Source organism: Trichosurus vulpecula, chromosome 8 (genome assembly GCF_011100635.1).
Source record: "Trichosurus vulpecula isolate mTriVul1 chromosome 8, mTriVul1.pri, whole genome shotgun sequence".
Lineage (NCBI taxonomy): Eukaryota > Metazoa > Chordata > Mammalia > Diprotodontia > Phalangeridae > Trichosurus > Trichosurus vulpecula.
The window spans coordinates 23281997-23299774 of NC_050580.1; the positions used below are offsets into that span (position 1 = coordinate 23281997).

Below are 17778 nucleotides of genomic sequence, written 5' to 3' on the forward strand. Positions count from 1 at the left end.
GTACAATAAATGGGAAGAATGAGAAGATAAAACCCAATCTTTGTAACAAAGGTTAAAAAGAAACAAGAAATTGTTCAACAGACTGACTTCTGGGAGTCAAGATGGTGGAGTAAATAGTGAAGCACTGTGGCTCTCCCATATTTACCTCCAAACAACCAAACAGCCATGAAATAGTGCCCCAGAATGGGTCCTGGCACAGTGGAACCAGCAACAAGATGGGGTGGAGAAGTCTTTTGGTCCAAGAGACTTAGAGGATTGGCAGGAGAGGTCCACCTCACTCTGGTAAAGGGGAAGTGCATTCCAGGACAGGAAGCAGCCCAGCAGAGTAGCAACAAGCCCCACCTCAGCAAACCAGTAGGAGATCCTGAGCCCTAGTGTTGTGGAGCAGGCAAACACCAACAATAGGTCCCTTCCTCTGCCTTAGCATATCCAGGGGAACCAGCAGACTCCAGGTCGGAGAACCATCACATGCTTCCATGCAGCCCAGGGCAGACAGGCATCCTTCAGGGGTCAGACCTCCATGTGCTTCAGCATAGCCCCAGGGAAATGCAGAATAACCCCACCTGGCCTCAGCATATACCATTCACCACCACTGGGACCCCAGTTCAATACCAAGTAAGCTGCCAGAACCCTACAGCCTCCATCAGTACCAGCCACCCGCCACCGCACACCCTCAACACAGCACCAGATATCAGGGTCCCCTGTGGGTCTTAGAGCAACAACAGCCCAGCACCAGGCAAATAGCGAGGGCCTGGAGCCACTGGCACAAGAAGCCTGAGACAGAACACCTTCCACCCTGGGACCAGATATCAAATTTAAAAGAAAAGAAAAAAAAAAAAGACTCCCCCCCCCCCCCCCCACCAAAAAAAAAAGAAAAATAGAATCTGACCATAGAAAGTTACTGTGGTGACAGGGAAGACAAGGACACAAACTCAGAAGAAAACAACAATGTCAAAACAACTATGGGCAAAACCCCAAAGAAAAAATGGAAGTCATTTCAAGCCCAGAAAGAACACATGGAAGGGCTCAAAAAGGAGCTTAAAAATCATATAAGAGAGGTAGAAGAAAAATGGGGGAAAGAAATGGAGCGATGCAAGAGAATTATGAAAAAAAGACTCAACAGCTTAGAAAAAGTGAACAACTGCTCAAAAAGTAAAATTAGCCAAAATGGAAAGGAAAGTACAAAAGTGAACTGGGGAAAACAGCACGTTAATAGTTAGAATTGGACAAATGGAAGCTAATGACTCTATGAGACATCATGAATCAAACAAACTCAAAAGAATGCAAAAATGGAAGAAAGCGTAAAATACGTCATGGGAAAAACAACTAATCTGGAAAATAGATCCAGGATAGACAGTATCGGAATCATTGGACTACCCGAAAGCCAGAATCAAAAGGAGGACTTGGACAGGATCTTTCAAGAAATCATCAAGGAAAACTGTCCTGACATCCTGGAACCAGAGGGCAAAATAGGCCTTGAAAGAATCCACTAATGACTTCAGAAAAGAGATCCCAAAATAAAAACCCCAAAGAACATTATATCCAAATTCCAGAACTATCGGGTCAGGTTAAAAGTGCTCCAAAAGTGGGCAGAAAGAAACAATTCAAATATCAGGGAGCCACAATCAGAGTCACACAGAACTTGGCAACAGCAGCATTAAAAGGATTGGAGGTCATGGAACATGATCTTCCGGAGGCAAAGGAGTTAAAACTACAACCAAGAATCAGTTACCTGGCAAAATTAAGCATAAAACATCAGGGGAAAAATGGCCATTCAATGAATTAGGTGGATTTCAAGCCTTCATAAGGAGAAGACCAGAACTAAACCAAAAATTTGACTTCCAATATGAAGACCCAAGAGAAGCATAAACAGGTAAAAAGGGAAAACATTAGGGATTCAATTGAACTAAACTGCTTACACCCCTACATGGGAAGATATTACTTGTAAATCTTAAAAATTGTATCACTAACTGTACAAATAGAAGGAATATACATAGGCAGACAGTATGGGTATAAGGTATATTTGAGAGAATGACATAAAAAAGAATTAATGGATGATAAAGAAGAATACAATGGGTGCAGAAGGAAGGGAGAAGTAGAATGGGGTAAATTATCTCACATTAAGGGGAGAGACAGTGGAGCGGAAGAAGGGGGGCAATGGGCATTGCTTGAACCTTACTCTCATCGCTATTAGCTTAAAGAGGGAACAATATCCAGAATCAGATGAATATAGAAATCTATTTTACCAGACAGGGAAATAGGAGGGGAGGAGATTAAGTAGAGGGGTGGGGTGGGGACTGACAGAAGGGAGGGCAGAGCCGGAGAGGTGCTAGACAGAAGTAAAAAACTGGTGATGTGGGAAAGGGTAAAAGGAGAGAGTGAACATACAGGAGAAAGAAGAGGATGAAGGGAAATACAGAGGTAATAACCATAACTGTGAATGTGATTGGGATGAACTCTCCCATAAAATGGAAGCAGATAGCAGAGTGGATCAAAACCCAGAATTCTACAATATGTTGCTTACAAGAAACACACTTGAAGCAGAGAGACACACACAGAGTAAAGGTAAGGGTCTGGAGTAGAATCTATTATGCTTCAGCTGAAGTAAAGAAAAAAAAACAGGGGTAGTAATCCTGATCTTTAACAAAGTAAAAGCAAAAATAGACCAAATTAAACGAGATAAGGGAGGAAACTACATCTTACTAAAAGTTACCATAGACAATGAAGCAATCAAATTAGAAGAGCAAGGAATAGTCTACCTGTCAGATCTATGTCCTCTGCTCCAATCTAAAGCAAGTGTCTCTCATAAAGGCCTCATTTTTCAAATATATAGAGGCCTGAGTCAAATTTATGAGAAGACAAGCCATTTCCCAATTGATGAATGGACGGGGGTTATGAACAGGCAGTTTTCAGATGAAGAAATCAAAGCTATATACAGGCAAATAAAGTGCTCTAAATCACTTTCAATAGGAAAATGTGAATTGAAGCAACTCTGAGGTACCACCTCACACCTATCCGATTGGCTGATGTGACAGGGGAGGAGAATGATAAGTGTTGGAGAGGATGTGGGAAAATTGGGACACTGGTGCACTGTTGGTGGAATTGAGAACTGATCCAGCCATTCTCGGAAGCAGTTTGGAGCTCTGCCTGAGGGGCAACCAGACTGGGCATGCCCTTTGATCTAGTGATACTACTATTGGTTCTGTATCCAAGAGAGATCAAGGGACAAATGTGTGCAAGGGTATTTGTGGCATCCCTGTTTGTGGTGGTAAGGTGTAGGAAGTTGGGGGGATGTCTATGTATTGGGGAGTATCTGAGCAGGCTGTAGCATGTGAATGTGGTGGAATACTGTTGTGCAATGAGAAATGGTGAACAGGCACATTTCGGAAAAACCTGGAAAGACTTGTGCAGACTGGTGCGAAGTGAAATGAGGGGAACCAGGAAAACACTATACACCATGTCAGCAACATCATGTAATGATCAACTATGAAGGACTCAGCTTTTCTCAGCAACACAATGATCCAAGATGAGTAGAAAGGACTCATGAAGAGAAATGCTATCCATATCCAGGTAAAAGACTGATGGACCCTGAATGTAGATCAAAGCATATTTTTCCCTTCCTTTATTCTTTCTCATACTTTTTTCTGCCTTTTCATCTGTTTCTTCTTCCATAATCATGGTGAATATGTAAAAATATCTTATATGATAGCATATGTATAAACTATATCAAACTGCCTACCATTTTCAGAAGAGGGGAGGGTAGGGAGAGAGAAAAATTTGGAACTCAAAATCTTGTAAAAATGAATGCTAAAATAAATAAAAATAATTTTAAAAGGGGGAAAAAGAAGTTTTTCAACAAAACTAAACCATAAATTGTACCTGTCAGTAAATGAAATATTTCATATCCATAGTATCCCATCTCTGCAATAAAGGGAGGAAGGGGAATTTCCTCCATTCTTCTCCACCTCAAATATTATAATTATACAGGACTGTTTCAAAGAAGATCAATATATTCAGAAATGAATATGATATTTTCAAAAGACATCAATAGAAATTTTAAAATAACTCTTAAAATAGTCAATTGAACTTTCTGAACTATTAAAAATTTAGGCATTAGGAAGACAACTATAACATTTGAAAGGATTTTCATCTTTATTTTTGTCATAAAAGTAAAAGAATCCATCCAGGAAAAGGAAATATACTATCCTCTGACCCCTTCTCCTGCCCTCAAAGAAACCTTCTAGTGCTCTTAAAAATCTAGTGAAATACCAGCAGAATCTAGGACAGACTTTTTTTTAATACTTGATTATTGTCAATGAAAAAAGAGGACCCATAGAGAGAAAAATATTAAAGCCTGATGATCTCTCTCTCTCTCTCTCTCTCTCTCTTTCTCTCTCTCTCTCTCTCACTCTCGTTGAAAAAGTACTTGCTTTGGAAGCAAAAGACCCCAGGTCAAATCCCAGCTGTCCAATTCCACATTTATTAAATGACTTATGTATGAGGCTTTGTGCTAGACACCTGAGAATACAAAAATAAAAATGAAATAATCCAAGTCCTCTAAGTTATTACATTCCACTATCTGTGTGCCCCGCCACCCCCCCCCACCTCCTCTCCCAAGGTCCTTCACCTCTCTGGGATTTGATTTACTCATCGGTATGTAGTCTTTTACTGGCAAGGGCTGATGAAAAGTATAGCTTTTCTGAGCTGGAAGGACTGAAGGATGATGGAAACAGGAAGTTATAAAAGTAGGGGGTGAGGTTTTCTTGGCAAAGATACTAGAATGGTTTGCCATTCATTTTACTGATGAAACCAAGGCAAGCAGGCTTAAATGACTTGCCCAGGGTCACACAGCTAGTAAATGTCTGAGACCAGATGTAAACTCAGGAAGATAAATCTTTCTAATTCTGGGCTCAGCACCCTATAAACTGAGTTTAATTCTGGCCTCAGACACTAACTAGCTGAGTGTGACACTGGGCAAGTCACTTAACCCTGTTTGCCTCCATTTCCTCATTTGTAAAATAAGCTAGAGAAAGAAATGGCAAACTGTTCCCATATCTTTGCCAAGGAAACTCCAATTGGGGTCGCAAAGAGTCAGACATGACTAAAACGACGGAACAAATAGAGAAGGACAAAAAGGAACCAGTGACTCAGAGACCTACACTTAACGAGGAGCCTGTGATGAAGCATTCACTCTCTCTCGAAACACGAGGGGCTAGAGGCTTCATGTGAAATAAGGAAGTCAGGCTTATTTCCAGAAGTGATACAGTAGAAAATGTAGATGATATAAAACCAAAAGATACCAATAAAAACCTCTTTCTTCCAATAAACAAATTATAGGGCAAAATGATTAGAAGGCACTATGAAGCCATTCCCCTTCCTTAGCAACAATTTTTAAGGTGGAAAAAAAAGAGAATACTAACGATTCGACATGAAAGTACATTTTTAATGAGAGAGCAAAGTTGAATAAGTTCAGCCTCCGAAGAACTAGATCGAGTAAGAGTAGGAGATTTCACAGGAGTAGCGGAGAGAATACCGAATCTGGAGCCAGAGCAGTTGGGCTCAAATCCAACCAAATGCCCACTGATTGATGCCAGTGTAGCCCTTGGGGCTTCTCTTAGTTATTGTTCTTTACACACATACAAATTTGAGCCTCATGAGAAACCTTAAGGACTTAGTCAAAAATCCATCTGGGATATTGCTCAAATGGGTAACTGAGGAAATCAGACTGCAAAGAAATGTGTCCAAAGTAGAGGTGACACAAAATATTGTCATCTTCTAAGAAAACTGGTGTGTTAGGGGCAGCTAGGTGGCGCAGTGAATAGAGCACCGGCCCTGGACTCAGGAGGACCTGAGTTCAAAGCCAGCCTCAGACACTTGACACATGTACTAGCTGTGTGACCTTGGGCAAGTCACTAAACCCCAATTTCCCTGCCCCTCCCCCAAAAAAAGAAAGAAAAGAAAACTGGTGTGTATTAGGCTTATTAAATTAGAAAAAAGTCTGGGACAGAAATGAAACTCAATTCTCCACTCAGTTCTGCAGTACAGGTCTAAATTAACGTGAGGAGTCTGATGTCATTCAAAGTCACTGGCTGTCTAGATTACTCATGGGCTCCCAGTGAAAAATTCAATCTTACAAATCCATCAGTGTGCAGCAGAAAGATGACTCCAACACTACATAATGATGAGGGGAATGAATGTACAGAAGTAAACTGTGGATTGTGTGCAGGGATCAGTTCAAATAACTAACGTGTTAGGCAGGAAGTCCAATTTGTTTTAAAAACAAGGACCAAAAATGAACAAATCAAACAAGAATTTGTTTCACAAAAATTTGTGAAGCACCTACTGTGTTCTAGGCACTGGAAACACAAAGACAGAAACAAAACAGTCCTTGCCCTCGAGGAGCTTATATTCTCTTGGGGGAGAGAGCATTTGCACAAATAACTACACACAAAATTAATCTAAGACCATTTGGCTGGGGGGGTGGTACCCTAGGAGCTGTTGTTTGTCCTTCATTCTTGAAGAGGACCATGACATCAGGGAGGTGATGCCATAACTTGTAAGTGAATTGGATTTAAGTGAGGGAATGTTGTGCCAAGCCACCAGCCTCACTTTCTCCTCTGGAGCCATCTGGGTCCAGTGTGGGGATGTAGATCAGGATAGCTGGAGATGGCTCAGACAGGAGGTGCTCTGAGCTGAGAAGCTGCATTCCAGGCATAAGGTGACAGATGGCCATGGTTATATGAGATAAAGGGTTGTGTGTGAGGAGCGACAATAACGTGATTTTGACTGAATTATATCAGTTCAGGAAGAGCAACACGTAATAAAGCTACAAAAAAAAACCAAATGAAGGCATCTGGATTTTATCCTAGAGTAACAGGAAATCACTTAAGTTTCTAGAACAAGGGAGTGACATGGTCAATCCCATGTTTTAGAAAGAACACTCATGGTTGAATGGAAAATGGATTGAAAAAGGAAGAAACTTGAGGCTGAGAAGTCAACTAGGAGATGACTTCAGTACTGGGGTGATAGGGCTTGGGCTAGAGCGATGGCCAGCTTTGTACAAGGAGGGAAGGGAGATGGACACTGGGGAATCAAGAAGACTTGGTTGTGGACTAAATATGGAGGTGGAAGGAAAGTCAAGAGTCTAGCATGACTATAATGTTGGTAATCAGGGCGACTGAGGAGACGGGAGTTCCCTTGAAAGAAACAGAGAAGTTAGAAAGGACAGGTTTGAAGGTAAAAACTAAGTTGTTTTTTTTTTTTGATATATTGAGTCCAAAATGCTTACAGGAACAGATAATTAGAAAAGACTAATCAGCAAGATGGGAGCCCAGGAGACAGACTTGGGCTGGATCTATCTCTATCCCTATGTCTATTTCTATCTCTATATATGAATAGAGATAAAGATAGAGGAGGGAGGGAGGGAGGGAGGGAGAGTGAGAGAGAGAGAGAGAGAGAGAGAGAGAGAGAGAGAGAGAGAGAGAGAGAGAGAAAGAGAAAGAGAGAGAGAGAGATACAGGAGGAGGTAGAGAAAAGACATGTATGTATACACACATATACATAATGCACAAACATGCATGTACATATAAAATAGATATATACATGAGATCTTCATAAAGATACTGAACCCTTAGGAACTGAGGTCAACAAGAGAGACAGATTATATTAAAAGATGAGAAGAGGATCCAGAATAGAGTTTGGGGGGATATACAGAATCACAGAATGGGCTAGCAAAGCAAACTGATAAGGAATGGTCAGATAAGTATGAGAAGCAAGATAGCACAGTCATGAAAACCTAAAGAGAAAGAATCTGGGAGGAGAATGGTTCATGATGTCAAATGCTGCAAACAGGTCAAGAAGGATGAGATTTGACATTGAATTTGGCAATTTCGGAAAAAAACCATTTCAGCTTAGTGATGAGGTCCAAAGCCAGACCAAAAGGGACTAAGAGGTGAGACAGAGGAGCAGACGAACATCAGATGGAGTCATCACAACCAGTAACCAACAATTTAACTGAAAACAACCCTGAAAAGGGCAGTTATCTGACCCAGGGTATGTACTTAACTTTTATAAATCTGTTTTTACACTGGCTGCTTTTAAAAAGTCAGAAGAAACTTTATTGCAAGTCCTTCAGCTAAATCAAAGTGATGCCTGAATGGCCATTTTATAATAACAATGTTATGTTATAATTATATTTATATTATATATTGTATGTATAACAGAAACATTTGGACATTATTCTAATATTAATATTATTCTAAAAGTAGGATAAGTACCTTTTAGTACTTAGTAGCCTGCAAGCCTCTTCATAAAATTGAGGGCCATTTTTAATCCCAATCTTCTTTTGCTTGTACCATATGGCTGTGAGTCATGCAATAGCACAATCTCCAAAGAATTAAAGCTGAGGGTCACCCAAGGAGCAATGGAGAGATGCATGGTACACACAAGCTGGCTGTCAACTCATGACACATAAAGAAATGCATAGTGAAAATACAAGGACACTAGAGAGATGTATGATGGGGTGGGGGATTGGCTTCATTGAATCTTAGAGTTAGGAAGATCCCGAGAGATTGCTCGATCTAAGTTTCTACCCAGTACAAGGTTCCCTTCTATAGTATCCTTGACAAATGGTTATCCAACCTCTGTTTGCCAGAAAGCTTGCTGCTTGGAAAGGTAACCTGTTCCAGTGCCAGGGAGGTCTAATTGTCAGAGGCAGGCCAGCAAGGGTTGATGGGGCTGTTGTCTAAGTTTGGAGAGCCTCATCACCAGAAGTTTGGCCAAAAGAGAAGGAAGTTTGGGGTTCCATCAATTAATAAAAACTCTTTGAAAAAATGGCAAACGGAGAAATTAAGTGAGGTTCAGAGACATGCCCAAAGTAAATAACACAGCTCTTGGTGTCCAGCTTCTGAAATATTAGATTTCCATGCTTGGAAATTCATGCCAACTGACTCTGGCCTTGAACATGTTCTAAAGAACGCAATGTAACTATAGCTTTGCAGGGGCCTTTGGCCAAAAGCATTAATGGTCTAATCTCAAAATCACAGAGTTGAGACCCATGTGGTCCTGTCTCTGATCAAAGGCTGCACCCTTAATCCCAGCCAGTCATTCCCAAGAATGTCTGCCAGCAGTTAGCAGGAACTAGAATTGACTGCGGACAGAAACATTGCCATCCCACTCCTAGAAATACTCCAAGGGCTTGCCTTGATGATTGTTTCAGGCTTGCCTGCCCAGCATTCTGCGCACAATAGGTACCTAATAAATGCTCAGTCTGTTCACACCATGTGCAAGTTGCTCTGTGGGTGCTAGGGATAAATGATACAAACTCATCCTCAAAACGCTTATAATACGTGTGTGCAAGTAAATGTGAGGCAATAATCATAACAGCAACCACAATGATAATTATAGCTCAAATCCAGCCTCGGACATTTGCTAGCTGTAGGACACTGGGCACATCACTTAACCTCTGTCTGCCTCAGTTTCCTCATATGTAAAATGAGGGATAATAATAGCACCTACCTTCCAGGGTGCTATGAAGATCAAATGAGATAATATTTATTAAGTACTTTATAAACCTTAAAGCACTATATAAATGCTAGTGGTTTGTTATTATTACATTGTGTTTTAAGTTTCATTACATCTGTTGATTTATCAGAGCTTCACAACAACCACGTGAGGTAGCTATTCCATTTTACAGATGAGAAAATCAAGGCATAGAGAGGTTAAGAATTTGGCCAAGTTCACACAACTTGATTGGGGCAAAAGAGAGAACCTGGAAAAGTTGCCTAAGAATGTGAGGAGGAAGAGAATGGGAGCCAGGGAGATCAGGGAAGGATTTGTAGTAGCCCCTACCTGGGGGCTGGGCCAGGGTAAAGCCTGCATTGTATTGAGGTATTGACTGCAGGTCTTTCTAGCATGGCAGGACCTTTCAGAACCACATATATAAATATGACTATATATGTGAATTCACATATCTATGGATTCATACATACATATGCATATATATGTGTATATATACATATGGAGTTCATACATACATATATACATATATATATATGTATGTATGTATAAAGACCTTCAGTACAGGTTTTCATGAAGGCCAACTAGTTGGATTTGAGAAGGATCATCAAGAGAAGGTTGGACCCCAGGTGAAGAAACCTTTTCCTCTACCACCTACTATAACCCCAAAGCCTAAAAATCTTCCAGTATCTGTTTCTCTCCCCACAACTGCATTAATCAGTCAATACCCACATAGGAAACCTCTCTGCCCAAACCTCACATCTTGCTTTTACATCCTCAGCTTCCTCAGCCCTACCCCATCCAAGTCATATTCCACTCCTTCCATGGATCCCTCTAGAATTCCTGTTCCATACTGATACAAACTTCCCTTCATTTGGACCCTCTTTGTTTCCATATTCCTTCTATTTGTAAACCCTCCCTGAAACTTACCTCCCCCGATGACACTCTATCCTTTGCTACCCTCTCCATCACTGGCTGTACCTTCACACACACCCCTAACACACCATCTCAGAGGGGAAATTGGAATATTCATCCTTCTAGACTCTACCTTTATCACCATCAATTAGCAAACTTTCACATCTAAAATTCACAGCATCAAAAACCCACCCCTCTTCACCCAGATTATGATGGCTGTTGGCTGCCAAATCATTTTATCTCTTTTTTTTCAGAAGGAGTTAAGCACATGGAGCTCATCATCTTCCTCTCCTCCCCAACTCCTGCCCTTACACTTAGAGACTATGGCATCCTTGCTGAGGCTCTCTAACCTGATTACTGTTACCTTAAATCCCATAGTTTACTCCTTAACTCTACCTCAGGCACACATAGTGATGATCACACTGAATCTCACCATTACCTTTGAGTATTGCATTTCCCTAATGAAAACTTCTGGCATTCCTCTATCTGACCATAATCGCCCAGCTTTCTGTTACTCCTTACCCCTCATTCCTCCCAAATCCATTCTTCTCCCTCACCCAAATTTCCAATCCTTTTCCTCCTCAGTACTTTTTCAGGCAATTCCCTTTTGTCTGACCACTTCAATTCCTCCTCTCCGATCTTGACTTCAAAGATAGCCAACTCAACTCTTCACTGCCTTCTACTCTTGAATCATTTACCCCTTGTCCTATTGGCCTTCAACTCCTACCAAATCCCAGCCCTGGGTTATTCCTATAAACCATGTCCTCTGCTCCTGATCCCATGCTGCTGAATAGAGTTGGAAGTCACACGACCATACTGAATGTGTACATTATAAATCCATGTTATCAAATTTCAACTGAACCTTCTCTGAAGCAAGGTATTTCTTTTATTCATCCCTAACTGATTCCCTATTTCACTTCTCACAAAAGCTTTTCCAAACCTTCTCTCCTCTCCTCAAGTCTCTCTCACTCCCCGATCCTCCCCCATTTCTTAGCTGATACTCTTTTTGTGATGGGTTTTCATGACAGCATTTCTATCCATGAAGCTATAATGCCTCTTGCTAAGGTTAATATTACCAAAAAACAAGAACAACACCACAACCTGGGCTTTAGTGGTAAGGAGCAGCTTGGGTTTGGCAGCCAATTCAGACAGGAGCTGAAAAATGTTCTGAGAAACAAAGGCATCATAACAGAGGCCCTGCTGTAACTTGAGCCCCTAAGTGTTTCAAGGATAACAAAGAATTTTTTTTAAAAAGTAGCTTGTTACCCAGCCAGTGATTTATAAGAGTGCTCAAAACGAGCCCCCCTCTTTGCCTTGCCCCCTGCAATTCTCTGAATAACTGGGATTTCACATTTTAAACTATTAAAATGAAACTGAGATGCAGAAGATCAAGGAAAGGAGGTCAGCATTTCTTTACTACTGCTCAGTCCCCTGACTCATCCACCTTCCCAGTCCTAGTGATTAAAGCTTATTTAAGCAATTGTGTGTGTGTGTGTATGTGTGTGTGTGTGTGTGTGTGTGTGTTTTAAACAAGATGAAACAATGGACTGTGTACCATTCTCATACTAAGAAGAGAATCACAAGGAGGGATGAATTTTTAGACCATTTTATATTTTACAGGCAGCAAGGATAGCAAAGCATTTGTAATACAGTCTTATATAGGCCACTAGGTTAACTTCTATGTTGGAGTTAGAAAAGACTATAAAGATTATTTAGTATACCCCTCCTTTCTCTCTTCCCCCCATTTTACAAGAAAGAAAATTGATCCTAGACCTGTCCGAGGTGCAGAGCTAGGATTCGAACTCATATGCCCGGACTCTGGAACCAGTACTCTGTTCATTTTTCTTGGACAGCACTTCCAAATTCAACTGAATCTCTAAATGCTGCATCTTGTTAATAAATATCTACATATAGTAACCAAAACTCTAAATCTATATTGAAAAGACTCTAAGAGATCCCTAGACTAAGCTACATAAATCTATATTGGCAATTGGAAAATAGCCATGGAGTCAGAGATGGTGGTGGCCATTTGGGGAGAAAGCCTCAGCCTGCCAAACAGCTTCTCCAAGCAGATCCTGGTCACGGGTAGTGCTGGCTTCATGTGGTGCACTACATGATAGTCTCTCTAGTAGAAGATTATCCAGATGATAGGATCATAAATCTTCACAAGCTGAACTACTGTACAAGCCTGGAAAACCTTGAAATCATTTCTAACAAACAAAGCTGAAAGTTTATTTAGGGTGACATCTGTGAACCTCACTTCATAATACTGCTTTTTTTTAAAAAAACTTGATGCTATAGGTATAGTATTACATTTTGCAGTGTAAACGTACGTAGATCTTTCATTTGTCCATGCCCTGGAGTTTATTTATGTCAATGCTTACGGCACCTATGTTTTGGTGAGTGCTGCTTGTGAAGCCAAAGTAGAGAAATTCGTTTATATGAACACCAATGAAGTATGTGGGGGTAGCCTTGATAACGAATTTGATGAGTCTTCACCAAAACAACCTCCAAATCCCTTTGCATCATCTAAAGCAGCTGCAGAATGTTTTGTACAGTCTTACTGGGAACTGTTTCCAGTTGTTATCATGAGGAGCAGTGATGTTTATGGACCACATCAATATTCAGAAAAGGTCATTCCAAAATTTATATCTTTATTGCAACATAACAGAAAATGGTGCATTTATGGCTCAGGGCTCCAAACATGAAATTTCCTTTATGCTGCCAGTGTAGTGGAAGCCTTTCTCACTGTTCTAAAGAAAGGGAAACCAGGTGAAATTTACAACAAAAGAACCAGTTTTGAGATGTCAACTGTACAACCCTCCAAATAGTTAATACAACTGACCAAAGAGATCAATTCAGAGTCTGAATGGAAAACTGCATTGATTATGTTGATGATACACTTTCCAATGACATGAGATATGCTATGAAATCAGGAAAAAATCCGTAGTTTTGGATGGAGACCTAAAGTTCCCTGGAACAGAGGAATAAAGAAAACAATCAAACGGTACAAAGAGAATTTTCACAACTAGAAGAATGCAGAAAAAGCTTTGGAGCCCTTTCCTATGGAATAAACATTTTACAATAAGAAATATTTATGAAAGAGAAAAGAAGAAAATTGTTTTACCTCATAGATACCTGATATGAAATCAAGTTACCAAACAGAATCTTTTTTTTTCCTTTTGGGAATAGATTCACATGTTTTCATACGAAATCTCAAGGGCAAAATTAATAGTATCCTCAATTCATGGAAGTGTTGCATTATGAGCTGGCTTGATGGAATTTTGTTCTACCTATTCTTCTACCTCCTTAAACGAGGATGCTAATTTCATGCACTATAGGAAATACAAAAGGAAATGAGATGGGATGAGTAGGGAGGAGTACAACCTACAGATGTACTGCAAGGAGAGAGTTCATCCCTTGGTTTGAAAGTCCCATCAATAGAGGGCTGCTTCCCAAGTGGTCCACTGCCCCAGAAATCAATCATGGGGGTGGGGAAGTCATGACTTACGGGACCTGTCCTCTAGTCTTACACAGTGAATATACTACAGACATACTGTCCCTTGCAAGAGATTGTTATAAATTTGAATCTTAAGATACAGAGTAAGTTTTTATCCTAATTAAAGCTTGAAATTTCTTTGTATGATTTGCTTGAAATTCTCTCATATGATCTGCCATGAAATGAGAAACACCTATCTGTACAAAGCAAGAAAGTTGGAACAAGGTAAAAACATTTCAAGCAATTTTAAATTTTGGTACCTGATTAATAATTGGTCAACTTCAGTAAATTTTAAAACTTCTAAAAGAGTATATTTTGAAAAATAGGAATGTCAGATCTGTCCAAATTTCTAAATTAGTAAGTTTAACTGCAAAAAAATCACCTTGAATACAAGAGGAAATGTACTACAAGTTTAACTTTCATTTTGTATTTATGAAATTACATCATATTAGTATTTTAATGAGACTTTTATGCTTTTTATTTTCTGTTGAAAGTACCATGAATATTTTATATATGTGTGTATATGTAATATTATTTATATTCATATATACATATATTCACAACCAGAAATGCAAAGTTTGGCCAACTTAGGTTAAATGATTCTGGAAACTTAAAGATTCGTTCAACAAATATTTCTAGAGCATATCATTGTAAATGTCATTGAGCTTAAGAAATATCCAAAATCAGTGTTCCTTTTTTAAGAAACCAAATATTTGTTTTCATTTTTCATTTTTAGAAATTACTTTTATACCATTAAGTTTTGCTCTTTTGCTATCAAGGACAACATGAATTCTAATGAGCAAAATAAGCTTATTACTAGGGGAAACATTCATTATAAAATTATTTAGATTTTTTTACATTTGGAAAGTTTATTTATGTCCACATAAACCATTTCCTATTAAAGCATTTTTGATATTTTTAAAGGAAATAGCTGTGCTATAAAATATGGGACCAAGGGGGATTTTGCCTTGATCTCTACTGTAAAACAAGATAGTTTCTGCAATGGAAAACTATTGTCTGCTAGGAATGGGGGTAGAAGCAGGCTCAAAGACGTGCATCTGAACCCCAGTTCTACCACTTAGCACTCTTGTGACCCAGTCACTTCACTTCCATGGAGCCTCGGCGCTCTCCTCTTTAAGAAAGAAAGATCTGAATTAGATGGTTTCTGAGCATTCTTCCAGTCTATATCTAGGATCTGATGAAGTGTTTTCTGGGATATTATTGCCACCCTCCTCTTTTCAAATTACCAACCCTGGACCTGAAGAAAAGATGAGAAAATGTATCACCACCTTCTTCTCTTCACTCTCGCACTTTGGTGAGGGTAAAGAGCATTGCATACAATGATCTGCTATGATTGACTTAGCAATTCTCAGCAACGCAATGGTGCAAGACCATCCAAAAGATGCATGATGGAAAATGCTATCCACACGCAGAGAAAGAACTTATGGAGTCTCAATGCAGATTGAAGCATGCTATTCTCACTTTCAAAATTTTTTCTCGTGTTTTTTTCCTTTTGTTATGTTTCTTTTTCACAATATGACTAATATGGATATAAGTTTTACATGATTGCATATATATAACCTATACCAAATTGCTTACCATCTTAGGGAAGGGAAAGGAGGGAGGGAGAAAATTTGGAACTCAAAATTTTAAATAAAAACAAAAGAATACTAAGATTATCACAAAAACTGTCAGACTTGATGACTGTGTTGGTTAATTTTAATGACTTTCTTTCCTTCTTCCTTCCTTCCTTCTCCTCCTCCTCCTCCTTCTTCTTCTTTCTTTCTCTCTCTCTCTCTCTCTCTCTCTCTCTCTCTCTCTCTCTCTCTCTCTCTTTGTAACAAGGGCAGCTGGGTGGTACAGTGGATAGAAAGCCTGACCTGGAGTCAAGAAGACTCATCTTCCTGAGTCGAAATTTGGCCTCAGATACTTCCTACCTGTGTGACCCTGGGCAAGTCACTTACCCTACTGGCCTCACTTTCCTCATCTGTAAAGTGAGCTGAAGAAGGAAATGGCAAATTGCTCCAGTATCTTCACCAGGAAAATCCCAAATGGGATCATGAAGAGTGAGACACGACTGAAAAATTATTCACCACCAACAACGACAAGGAATGGTCCCAGTGAGAGAGGAAATGGGGAGAGAAAGGGATAAATTGGAAAAATGAAAATGACGTAAAAAAACAAGTCAATCAAAATCTTTAATTTTAAACAAAAATAAATTGTAAGCCACCCCAAAGAGAACATGACAGTGAAATTTTGTCCAATTTAAAGGGACAGTTGTCTCAGCCAGGCTTCTATGAGCTGCATTAGCCTTCGGCTCTTGTCTCGACGAAGGAGGAAAAGCAGCTCCATCCAAAGATCGCAGGAAATCATCGAGGGCATTTTCTTTGGCTTTCATTAAACAGAACCTCAGAAATAACCTATGAGTCTGGAGCAGAGTCCTACCTTTTGTGGCAAGAGAAGGGAGGGAAGCAAAGGGTTCCCAGCACAGTATTTAGATGTTTATTCACAGAATCCACGCCTAGTGGCAACCAAATGAGAGTAGAAAATAGGCTGGGTCCTTTAATACCAAGGTCATCAGAAGAAGAGATTTTTTTCTTTCTCATTTATATTAACATAAATGTCCTAGATGGAAGACAAAGCCTCCACAGGCTGAGGCATGACAGGATTTTCGAAAAGATAAAACTTCCCCAAAGTTAAAAGTACCCTAGACATCTAGGGTCACACACTGAAGCCAGATTGTCGGTAAGTTTTCAAAACCCAGACTGAAGTACATATTCAAAGTAACCTAACCTCTAACTGATACCATATATCACAACCACCCTTAGATGACATTGGAGTGTCCTGGAAATTACCACACTGGCAAACACTCAGCAAATTTTATCTAAGTTTTGTCCACCCTAAAACCAAGTACAATGCTCTCTTTGAACACAGTAAGTGCTTAATAAATGTTTGCTGAATGAATGTCATGGCTTAACACATGCATTGCCAGAATACATAAGCTTTTGGCTCCTATCTACAGGGTCTGGGTCAACTCTAGGCCATCTACCAAAGGTTCGGATCAGCTCAGTAGGAGGCTTTACAAGATCAGGTCCAGAGGTTCAGACCTTGCCCACCCCAACTCAATGTCCTCTGAAACTAACCCCAGAACTGCTTGTTCCTTCCCATAAGAAGTGGTAGGGAATTCAGGGCTGTGCAGGACCTCCCTTTGGATACCACATCTAATAGCAGCCCCACAAACAAGCTGGGGGAAGCCTCTTAGTTACAGTTGAGTATACCACCTCATCAAAATCATTTTAATATATTCAACCATCAAGGTATAGTGTCGAGACTGAAATCCTAAAACATTTTGTCCAATCCTATGAGTAGGTGGTCAGCTCAGCGGGTCTAACTCAAAGGTAAATCAGCAGAGTAGTTGATGTCACATCATTGGGTGTACTCAGATTTCAGGGTTTAAAGGAGCTCCGAGGTACCAGTGGACCAAACCACACCAGGAAAAGGATGTCCATGACAACATACTTGACAAGTCCTCCAACACCTGCTTTACAAACCTGCATGGTTCATACCCCCACCCTCACCCCCACCCCCTACCCCAGGTGTGCTTCTTACTCTACAGTCTTCACTATCACAATTCAACTCCTTAATCATCCTGGAAATTCCCTCTTCCACAATGGTCTCCTTCTCCCACTAGGGAATTCTTTCTGGGGTCCTCCATTTTAGGAGCTGGCCCAAGCGGCCCATATTTCATTTCCTTCCCATGTATGTTTCTGAGTCTCCAGACTTTGCCACCATGCCTAAATGGGTGCTTTCTCTTCCCACCTTAGAGACAGATGGCAGTGCAGTGGATA

General features: G+C 40.1%; 1 pseudogene; it reads left to right on the forward strand.

Moving 5' to 3' along the window:
- Positions 1–12473: 12473 nt before the first annotated feature.
- On the forward strand, positions 12474–13505 carry LOC118827863 (annotated as a pseudogene).
- The last annotated feature ends 4273 nt before the right edge of the window (positions 13506–17778 follow it).